This window comes from Stegastes partitus, unplaced genomic scaffold (genome assembly GCF_000690725.1).
Source record: "Stegastes partitus isolate 25-593 unplaced genomic scaffold, Stegastes_partitus-1.0.2 Scaffold265, whole genome shotgun sequence".
Taxonomy (NCBI): Eukaryota; Metazoa; Chordata; class Actinopteri; family Pomacentridae; genus Stegastes; species Stegastes partitus.
This window is the reverse complement of record NW_007577996.1, coordinates 66561-74292: the sequence shown is the minus strand read 5'-3', so window position 1 is coordinate 74292 and position 7732 is coordinate 66561. Positions and strand designations below refer to the sequence as shown.

General features: G+C 41.2%; 1 protein-coding gene across 1 annotated transcript in view; it reads right to left on the bottom strand.

Annotated features, from left to right (window-relative positions):
- Positions 1 to 7732, bottom strand: part of il1rapl2 (interleukin 1 receptor accessory protein-like 2) — a 487645-nt gene that overhangs the window by 438718 nt on the left and 41195 nt on the right. The window lies entirely within an intron of this gene.

The following is a 7732-nucleotide window of genomic DNA, read 5'->3' as shown; positions in this document are numbered from 1 at the left end:
TCTGACTTCTTTAGCCGATAGAGAGAAATCTGTTGATATTCCAGGATTCCCATCAACATATTTTGATGGAAACCAACAGTAGCTGAGCCACTGTCCCGATCATCTTGTCCTTCTTCTCGATCAGTGCAGCTTGAATGTTTAATAAATACATGCACAACATATAAAACTTCTAATAACCTGTACATTTAAGAGTAGATTTACATCAGGATCTTTTTATTCAAACAGATTTGTAGTTTCAAGGAATAGTTTAGCATTTTCTGAGATGTATTTATTCTTGCCAAGAGTTTAGGTGCCACTACCATGTCTGTGTTGAAGCTATGGTGCAAATACTTCATGTACAGAAAGAAAAAAAAAAACTAGAAAAACAGCTCTTATTCCAGTTTAGGGGTGTCCAACATTGGTGCAAGGTGGTTAGCCTCAGTGCTAACCTTGTATTCACAGCAGATGAATTAGGTTATGACTCAGACTGACTTTATTAATCCCAGAGGGAAGTTCAGGATATGTTAATTCAGGTTTACTGTTTTATGATTTGTCGTAGTTTCAAGGGAGACCACATACAAACATATTTTGTAGTATGGCTCTGATAAAATTCACTGAATCAGTTGTACTAGTGCTAATGCTGGAGTTTGTTTTGATCTAACTGCCAGCAATGGTGCACTTTCAATAAGTCTGCAAAAAAAGAATTGATTTTTGATGTTCTTTTCAACAAGCAGGAGATATTGTCAGAAATTTAGAATATCTCTGACTCACACTTTCAAGTACAGTTCAAGCTAGGCTTAAAGTCAGGAGTCAATTTCCCTACCTTGGCTTAGCTTAGCTTAACGTTACATAAAGTTTTGTCGTATGGGCAAGCTGCAGGCAAGAACCAAAATTCAAAAGCTCACCTCAACAGCACACTAATAACGTGCATAGCCTATAATTAAAAGATGGGCGTATCCTTCTAAAAAAGTCAGTGCAGAAGTGCCTCAAACCTGCATTCTCTCTAACAACCAGCAGGGGGCGACTCTTCTGGTTGCAACAGCCGTCACAATGTATGGAGAAAATGACTCAACTTTTCACTTGATTTGTTACATCAGTCAACATTTTCCTGACAAGTTTATTGTCTTCAGGTCTAGTTTAACATCTCCTTTTATACAGGACAATGTTCATTTTAAGAAATTATGATTTACAGTAAGATTAACAATAAAGTAGAGTTTGCTTTTAGACGGTGCTACCTTGTAATTGGCAGGCTATATTGGTCATAAATTGTGTCCTCAAATTCTCAGTCACCTCCACCACTCAACTTTTGGTTTTAGTAGATAATGACAACTGAATTCCAAACTCTCAGCTTCATATTGGTCACGGATGGGTGTCATCATGGTGGCAGCATCCATATTGTATATAGAGACTATGTTCAAATGTTGTATCTTATTGGTTACAATCTGAACACAAACCTCAAATCTTGCCATCATGGAGACGTTACCAACACCTGATGGAGTCTCAGTGAAGCCCGGCAAAACACTCTTGCAGCACATAACTCTCAGTAAAAACAACAACTTATCTCTTTTCCGTTTTATTTAGCTTGAGAAGGGTTTACTTGAACTTTGGGCAGAACAAAGCCAACACATTTCTTCCACTTCCAGCCTTTATTCTGAGCTTTTGAACTATCTGTTGTATATTTGGCACATTGGAAATTTGGCACTCGTTCAAGTACAGAAGCAATAACGAACATGGCAGAACAAAGAGCGCGTTGTGTGGGTGGGATGTTTCTTTATAAAAAAACTAACTAAATGTAAAGCTGCGTCCTTCTTTTTTCAAGTACGTGATGATCTTATTGGACCTGCCAGCGTACAAATCTTCATACATCCATAGAAGAAACCTGTTCTGTGAGGAGGTTAAGCATCTGTTCTGCTGGGAATCCCAATAAGTGGAAAACATTTAGGTGTTTGTCAAGACGAGCCGATCGAACCGAAGTGCTAACAGAGGTCGCAGGATTAACGGCCAAATAAAACAAACGAGAGAAACACAAACGTTCTGCCGCCAAAACTTATCTGCTTCATCAAAAACCCAAACTCGAGAAAGTCAGGAAGGTCAAAGAAGAACCTGTTCCCCACCTGAACTGTGACGCTCACACACTCAATCGCGCCATTTTGTGCCAAACCTTGATGAGAATAGTGTAAAGTCAATTTGGACAGGCCACGACCGGGAGAGTTTAAGAGAAACAAGAAATACAGGAATTAAACAAGACTGAGAGAGAGAGTGTGTGTGTGTGTGCAGAGAGTGTGTATTGTTAGGTATGTGTGTGTGAGTGTGTGCGAGTGTGTACTTTAAACCCCCCTTTCTGGTCGCCTCTATGGGTCAGTAGTTATTAACCCCTAGACAGTCACCTTGACGCACACACACGGAAACAACGGCACACACACACACTCAGGAACAGCACTCACCCATTCACACACACCTTCTCTACACACACCGTATTTATCAGTCGGCTGTGACCCGGCCCCTCCACATGAATTGGCATGAAGTGTTAATCCTAATATTGGATTATCAGCCAGTCAGAGATTATCCCCTCATTTTAAGATTAGCAGCTTAGTTTAAGATTAGTCCATTTAAAGTGACACTCAAAGGTTATCGCATCGCCGGCGACGGAAAATTATTTTGCCCGTGAAGCGGCTGCGCGGCCCGTTTTTTAAAGGCACACGCCGCGGATGGATTAAGAGCATAATTGATTCTAATTGGGAAGTCGCCTCCTCGTACAAGAACGACAACAAGATAAAGGTGAGGAGACGCCAAACGCAAACTTCAACGCACTGCTGCAAACTGAAGCTGATGAGTTGCACAAAGTTGTTTCAGAATCAAAGAGAAAGAGGGATTTTGCTTTTTCATGAAACAATTGGACGTGGTTTGTTTAGTGGAGATAATCTGGAGACAAAAGGAGCCGACAATGGACTAAACTCTTAACAATGCGGTGGGCTGGTTTTGTATACGTCCTATCGGGAATCAGTGTGGATTCTCTCCGTCTGCTTCTGAATTCACTTCACACCGCCCTCCGTCGCCCCCTCGTTTCTCTTTAGTCTGCCATTTGTTTCAAATTTGCATCTCTCTTGTCTTCTTCCTGCTCTGTCACTTTTCAGCTCTTTCTATCCGCCTCTCTCTCCTTTGGTGGATCGATACAGGCTAATTGCTGCGTAGCATCAGACAGTGGAGTCTTCTTTTCCCCGGAGCGCCTAATTAAGACCGTCAGACTCGCTACCTGTGTGTGTGTGTGTGTGTGTGTGTGTGTGTGTGCGGCTGCTTGGACCAGAAACACCTGTACGCTCACGTTCAATCACAACAGACTGTTGGAAGCAGCAAATAATTTTCCTCTTCCTGGCAAACACTTTTCTCTGTTTCTACACTCCGTCTCCCTCGTTTTTGCTCAAAGTTAAGGACGTTATCCAGCCAGGATGTCCCCACTATTACCGTCTATCTGCTACTGTCCATCTGCTGTTTTTCCTTTACAATAAACCCACTGATCAGACAGAAAAAAGAGAAAGGATGGAGGGTTTGAGAGAAAGTACGATTAAGTCGAGATAAACTTTGCTGGAGACAGTGTGTGTGTGGACGTTCAGCTCTTGTACAAAGGTAGCTCAGCAGAACAGAAGGAGTCTCTAATCAGAGAAACTCTTACAGGTTTTACTTTGCGTCTCTAAAAGGTTTGGGTCCAGCAGGAGTTTTTAAACTTTAGTCTACGTGCTGAGGAGTTGTGCTTTGGGCCTGTTGCAGTCCAGAGAGAATCCAGCGTGACCAGTTGGATGTCACCTTGTTACGGGGAAGTGAGAGTTCCAAATTACAAAAATAAATCAATAAAAGAATAACAAAATAAAAGTGGAAATAAAAAGAAGAATTTTTAAAAAATGACATTATAAAAAATAAATAAAAAGGAAAAAAAAATAAAATAAAAAGGAAAAAAATAAAAAAAATAAACAAAATAAATATTTAAAAAAATGAAAAAATAAAACTAACAATAATATATTAAACATGTAACAACAAATAGCAGAGAATATAAATTAAAAAAAACAAAAATCTCACAAAAACCTCTCAATATTTGAGAATAAAAATACAATAAATGAATAAAATACACAAATAAAAATAAAACTAACAATAAAATATTAAACATGTAACAACAAATAGCAGAGAGAATACAAAATTTTAAAAAAACAAAAATCTCACAAAAACCTCTCCCTATTTCAAGAATTTGTCAGATATTTGCCCAGAACACAGGAATCTGAGTGAAGCTGAAGATAAGCTGGAGGGTCGGATCCATCATCATCAGACCGTCACACTGTTCCTTCATGTGCTCCAGTAAAGCCGCCTGTTAAAAGGCCTCTACTGGTTTCTNCACACACACACACACACAGATGTTTCTTTCTTTCTTTCCGTCCCTGACAATAAATGGCAGCTTCCAACCTGAGACAAAGGAACAGAAGGAACATGCCAGAAGACATGTGTGACAAACACACACAACACAGGTGCAAATAAATAAATAAACAACTAAACACACATGAGAAAGTGTGCAGAGTTTAGTTAAAACACACTGTCGTTACACAATCAGGCAGTGTGTGTACTAAGGCATGAGTGGGAGATGATGCTGGAGGCAGCGCAGGACTCAGATAAACTGGAGTGTGTGTGTGTGTGTGTGTGTGTGTGTGTGTGTGGTTGTCTAATAACTAGGGCAAAGCAGTCTTGGGGATATTAGTGTTTTTTAATTGAAAAATGGTCAGAAGGGAAAAGCGGGTCATATTCAACGAGAAAGAACACACAAGGGGTAAACACTGCGTATCCAGCTTCCAACGAGGACGTACACTGAATGTTCCAACGACTGCAAATCATGTGTGATGGAACAAAAAGTCCACACATACGTCCTGCACATACTACTACTCATTAAAGGTCACATGTAATGCAGAGAAGTTCGTCCTCTGTGTTTTATGGGAGTTTTATAATGATAAACGGTGACTTCCTCAGACAGCTAAAGTGTGTCTCTCCTCGTTTCCTGTTTTATATACATCCAGGAAGCTGATTTGTTTTTGGCGTCCGAGTTTGGGAAAAATAAAACTCACCAGAAGCTGATTCACACTTGAGCTTCCGTCACACTGTGAAATTCTGCTTTCAGCTGCCAAGGCCGCAGTCACTCCCTAACCTTAACCGCACGCGCTGAAACTCGGCTACACGAATGTCAATCACGCTTTAATTGCCAGCCGCGGATACTGTAGAGGAAACAAATGAAATATGTTGACAGTGACTGCTCGGCAGATACGCTGGCAGGCCGTGTAGCGAAAGCAGCACATTAACGGCACAGCAGCAGCGGCGGCGGCAGCAGCCTCAGCCCTCTGTCAGCGTCGACACAAGATGCATTCAGGCACGCTATTACTGCATAGGTCACCTGTGTTTTGGCAGCACGCAGAGCCCATTACGCAATTACTGTAGCCGTGTGCCTGAAATGTAAGAAAATCGACTAAAAAGACGCTGGGATGTGTTTACACCGTAAAGCGTGAGTGAAACACAAACCATTATGAGCCCAAACACCACCTGTTTAGACAAGCTGTTGTGTTCACAGACAACCTGAGCCGCACAGCGTCGCATTTCTTACAGAACTGTATTTGATGATGCAAAGTAGCTGCGTAGGAATGTAACTTCTGGGAGGAATAGTTTCTGACTTGTAGGTGAAGTTTGGTGTGACAAAGTACGGTCCTATTATGAACTGTAAATGATGACCCCGATGCATCTGCTGTGTGTTTTTTTTTTTTTTTTAAGAGATTGTGAGCAATGCAAGAAACTGTAAACTCCACAAACATACTTTAAAAAGCTTTAAATACCTTAAAAAGTTGACATGACAGCAATGCAGCAGCTCTCATTAGATTCATTCATTCAGTCTGAGATTCACCCTGTTTGTGTCTCATCATCTGCACAAGTCTCTGGACATTAAGCAAAGCAGCAGATATTACACAATTAAGTCTATCACCGACTATTTTGATAATTGATTTGTCGGTTTAGGGGCTGCAAGATGGCTAGCACCGTTGCCTTGTAGCTAGAAGGTCGCCGGTTCGATCCTGGTGAGAACACCCGGGATCTTTCTGCGTGGAGTTTGCATGTTCTCCCCGTGCAGCGTGGGTTCTCTACAGGTTCTGTAGTGAGGTCCAAAAACACGTTGAGGTTAATTGGTGATTCTAAATTGTCCGTAGGTGTGAATGTGAGTGTGCTTGGTTGTCTTTAAGTGTAGCCCTGTGATAGACTGGTGACCTGTCCAGGGTGTCTCCTGCCTTCATCCTGAGTCAGCTGGGAAATGGACGCCACGACCCTAGTGAGGATTAAGTGGTGTATCGATAATGGATGGATGGATAAATTGGTTTAAGTAATTTTTTAAGATGGAAAAAAAGCAGAAATTGTCTGATTGCTGCTTTTAAAATTTTCTCTTTTTTTCACCTCTATGTCAGAAAACTGACAAAACAAACCATTTAAGGACATCATCTTTGGGAAACACTGATGAATTGAGAAGCTCCTGAGCCCGATCTTAAGATTAGGACTGGTGTGAATCATGTAGATTTAAGCATGACGGTATCTGCATACACACCTGACAATTTGTTTAGATCTAATTTTATACAGAAACATGAAAAAAAAGCCACAAAATCAGCTGTCACATGTTTTTTTCTGGGATGTATATTTACTGCCTTACTTAAGTGAGCAAAAGTCCTTTCTTGGCAGTTGGCCTGAGGACAATAAGCCCCGTTGTGGTCTCTGTCATAGTGTTCCTTTACTAGCTAGACCTCCACAATACTCTCTGCTTGTCGTCTGGAAGCTACTGACCTTCCCTGGTTGCTGTAGTATGAAACAGTAAAATGCTTCACTTGGAGGTGCAACCAGGTACTACAATAATTAAATTGTGTATTATATGGAAAAATGGAATCATGTATTGGCAGATATTAAATATCTCGGATCAGACCAGCAGCCAAAAATCCTTGATCGGGACTTTTCTACTGGTCTCTACAGATTGGGTCCTAAGACCAAACAACTAATCAATTGAAATTAATCAGTAACTGCAGTCCTACTATTAAGAAGCTAAAAGTCTCTTAAAACCTGAATAACTGTGTGTGATTGTGTCATTATGAGCATATTAATCACATCAAATGTCCAACATGATCAGCTGTTAATACAAATATATTGATCAGTGCAGCGTAAATGTGCAACGGTGCTATTAGCGTCATCACCATTCATCACTGGGCTGCACATGCACGTGGATGATAAGCTTAAGAGCACATGCATGTGTGTTTACTGCAGCTTCCAGCCAATAGGAATCCGTCTTTTTCAGTTTTAACCTAAAGTGCCAGGTACCTTGTAAAGAAACGGCCTCGCCAGCTGTGTGTGCGCTCGTCTCTGCATGTGTGACAATGTGAGTGTGTGTCGCCCCGGGAGAAAAGAAGTGGTTCAAAGAGCATCTGAAGCCTTGATTAAGGAAGTGTGTAATCAGAACTGAAGACCAGCAACATTTTGATGCTGCCTGGAAGGGCCTGACACACAGACGGAGGAAACAGCCAGGAAACAGCTAAACACACACACACACACACACACACAGACAGCAGCGATTCTCAGAAAACTGCCACTTGAGCTAAATGCAGGCGGGTTTAGCAGATTGAACTGTGCAGTGATCAAAGAGGCTCTCCTTTTCAGATTGACTGGATTGGATGGACAACCGTAAGCCCACATGCAAACAGTTATA